The sequence below is a fragment of the Ambystoma mexicanum genome, chromosome 6q (assembly GCF_040938575.1).
Source record: "Ambystoma mexicanum isolate Mex_15411 chromosome 6q, UKY_AmexF1_1, whole genome shotgun sequence".
NCBI lineage: Eukaryota > Metazoa > Chordata > Amphibia > Caudata > Ambystomatidae > Ambystoma > Ambystoma mexicanum.
In genome coordinates this window covers 1,628,338,781-1,628,342,491 of record NC_090937.1, presented here as the reverse complement: position 1 = coordinate 1,628,342,491, position 3,711 = coordinate 1,628,338,781, and the positions used below count along the sequence as shown (strand labels likewise).

General features: G+C 50.1%; 1 non-coding gene across 1 annotated transcript; it reads right to left on the bottom strand.

The window, feature by feature from the left end:
• Positions 1-959: 959 nt before the first annotated feature.
• On the bottom strand, positions 960-1,031 carry TRNAG-UCC (transfer RNA glycine (anticodon UCC)). Its single transcript has one exon. It is a non-coding gene; the product is annotated as a tRNA-Gly (tRNA).
• Between the last annotated feature and the right edge of the window lie 2,680 nt (positions 1,032-3,711).

Genomic DNA, 3,711 nt, shown 5'->3' with positions numbered 1-3,711 from the left:
CAAGAGTGGAACGAGGCAGCAAGTTCAAGGAATGACATTGCATCCAGGCACTTACAGCTCTTTGTGCCCTAATGCCATGACACAAAAACATAATTTGAAAAAAGTTAGCAGAGGATGGTTTCGATCCATCGACCTCTGGGTTATGGGCCCAGCACGCTTCCGCTGCGCCACTCTGCTGGTTGGAGAACAAGAGCTTTTCTGGGCTTTTACAGCCTACAAACCGACAACCCTAGACCCAGTTTCGAGTGAAGCGGGCAGTAGGCCTTACAAAGCCAAACAACCTGCAACCACGCACTCCCATCCCATGGCCTTTTGCAGACAGGCCTCATTTCTCTAGCTCACACCCTAACTGCCAACACCCCTTCCCCTTCTCTCTCTGTCTCTCTCTCTCTGTCTCTCTCTCTCATTCTCTCTCTCTCGCAAATAGATACTTTACTTCCCAGGTGCAACAAAACAAGCCTTCTCGAGCTGGCAGATATGGGAAGGAAGGAAGGAAGGGCCAGTTTGGAAACTCAACTCAATTACCATAAATCCCCTGCTAAGGGTTATGGGAGGGAGGAATGAAGGAACTTTGCTTCAGGGAAAGGGCTGCTGCTGCTTCAGCATGTGAGGAGCGCAGCCACACGTTTCACCTTCTTCAGTATGTTGGTTTACAGGATGAGAGAGATCCTGAAACCTCACTCTAATAGGCTGAGGTGCTGTGCTCGGTGGCCTGCTGGGACCAAGGCCCGTCAGGGCAAGGCGAATAGGCCTTTGTCAGGCCTTCGTCAGGGCTTTGTCGGGGAGGGGCCAGGAGCCCTGCTCGCTTCAATCCCCTCACCGATAGACAGTTGCAGAAACTAGGATGCAAGAACCTTTCCTGGATGGGGTTTTGATTTTCACGAAAAGTGTGTCAGCTTTGCTTTCAGCATGAGTCTGATTTCCAAAAAATGCATTTTGAACAATTTAAAGATTTGATCTGCGTTGGCCGGGAATCGAACCCGGGTCAACTGCTTGGAAGGCAGCTATGCTCACCACTATACCACCAACGCCTGCCTGTCTGGGCTATCTGATGGAGCGGCCCTTAGAAATAAGAATAAGTCATTGGCTGGGAATGAAAAAAGCTTGCGTTTGACGCAGAAGCAGTTCGCATCATGAGGTCTTGCCGGTCAGCCCAACATTTCCCCGGGACCCCTTAAAAAAGGAGCTTGGTTTTAAGTTTGGTTTGATTGAACAGTACATTTTGTTGGCTGGGCTGGGACCCTCTCCTATTTAGCGCAAGAGTGGAACGAGGCAGCAAGTTCAAGGAATGACATTGCATCCAGGCACTTACAGCTCTTTCTGCCCTAATGCCATGACACAAAAACATAATTTGAAAAAAGTTAGCAGAGGATGGTTTCGATCCATCGACCTCTGGGTTATGGGCCCAGCACTCTTCCGCTGCGCCACTCTGCTGGTTGGAGAACAAGAGCTTTTCTGGGCTTTTACAGCCTACAAACCGACAACCCTAGACCCAGTTTCGAGTGAAGCGGGCAGTAGGCCTTACAAAGCCAAACAACCTGCAACCACGCACTCCCATCCCATGGCCTTTTGCAGACAGGCCTCATTTCTCTAGCTCACACCCTAACTGCCAACACCCCTTCCCCTTCTCTCTCTGTCTCTCTCTCTCTGTCTCTCTCTCTCATTCTCTCTCTCTCGCAAATAGATACTTTACTTCCCAGGTGCAACAAAACAAGCCTTCTCGAGCTGGCAGATATGGGAAGGAAGGAAGGAAGGGCCAGTTTGGAAACTCAACTCAATTACCATAAATCCCCTGCTAAGGGTTATGGGAGGGAGGAATGAAGGAACTTTGCTTCAGGGAAAGGGCTGCTGCTGCTTCAGCATGTGAGGAGCGCAGCCACACGTTTCACCTTCTTCAGTATGTTGGTTTACAGGATGAGAGAGATCCTGAAACCTCACTCTAATAGGCTGAGGTGCTGTGCTCGGTGGCCTGCTGGGACCAAGGCCCGTCAGGGCAAGGCGAATAGGCCTTTGTCAGGCCTTCGTCAGGGCTTTGTCGGGGAGGGGCCAGGAGCCCTGCTCGCTTCAATCCCCTCACCGATAGACAGTTGCAGAAACTAGGATGCAAGAACCTTTCCTGGATGGGGTTTTGATTTTCACGAAAAGTGTGTCAGCTTTGCTTTCAGCATGAGTCTGATTTCCAAAAAATGCATTTTGAACAATTTAAAGATTTGATCTGCGTTGGCCGGGAATAGAACCCGGGTCAACTGCTTGGAAGGCAGCTATGCTCACCACTATACCACCAACGCCTGCCTGTCTGGGCTATCTGATGGAGCGGCCCTTAGAAATAAGAATAAGTCATTGGCTGGGAATGAAAAAAGCTTGCGTTTGACGCAGAAGCAGTTCGCATCATGAGGTCTTGCCGGTCAGCCCAACATTTCCCCGGGACCCCTTAAAAAAGGAGCTTGGTTTTAAGTTTGGTTTGATTGAACAGTACATTTTGTTGGCTGGGCTGGGACCCTCTCCTATTTAGCGCAAGAGTGGAACGAGGCAGCAAGTTCAAGGAATGACATTGCATCCAGGCACTTACAGCTCTTTGTGCCCTAATGCCATGACACAAAAACATAATTTGAAAAAAGTTAGCAGAGGATGGTTTCGATCCATCGACCTCTGGGTTATGGGCCCAGCACGCTTCCGCTGCGCCACTCTGCTGGTTGGAGAACAAGAGCTTTTCTGGGCTTTTACAGCCTACAAACCGACAACCCTAGACCCAGTTTCGAGTGAAGCGGGCAGTAGGCCTTACAAAGCCAAACAACCTGCAACCACGCACTCCCATCCCATGGCCTTTTGCAGACAGGCCTCATTTCTCTAGCTCACACCCTAACTGCCAACACCCCTTCCCCTTCTCTCTCTGTCTCTCTCTCTCTGTCTCTCTCTCTCATTCTCTCTCTCTCGCAAATAGATACTTTACTTCCCAGGTGCAACAAAACAAGCCTTCTCGAGCTGGCAGATATGGGAAGGAAGGAAGGAAGGGCCAGTTTGGAAACTCAACTCAATTACCATAAATCCCCTGCTAAGGGTTATGGGAGGGAGGAATGAAGGAACTTTGCTTCAGGGAAAGGGCTGCTGCTGCTTCAGCATGTGAGGAGCGCAGCCACACGTTTCACCTTCTTCAGTATGTTGGTTTACAGGATGAGAGAGATCCTGAAACCTCACTCTAATAGGCTGAGGTGCTGTGCTCGGTGGCCTGCTGGGACCAAGGCCCGTCAGGGCAAGGCGAATAGGCCTTTGTCAGGCCTTCGTCAGGGCTTTGTCGGGGAGGGGCCAGGAGCCCTGCTCGCTTCAATCCCCTCACCGATAGACAGTTGCAGAAACTAGGATGCAAGAACCTTTCCTGGATGGGGTTTTGATTTTCACGAAAAGTGTGTCAGCTTTGCTTTCAGCATGAGTCTGATTTCCAAAAAATGCATTTTGAACAATTTAAAGATTTGATCTGCGTTGGCAGGGAATCGAACCCAGGTCAACTGCTTGGAAGGCAGCTATGCTCACCACTATACCACCAACGCCTGCCTGTCTGGGCTATCTGATGGAGCGGCCCTTAGAAATAAGAATAAGTCATTGGCTGGGAATGAAAAAAGCTTGCGTTTGACGCAGAAGCAGTTCGCATCATGAGGTCTTGCCGGTCAGCCCAACATTTCCCCGGGACCCCTTAAAAAAGGAGCTTGGTTTTAA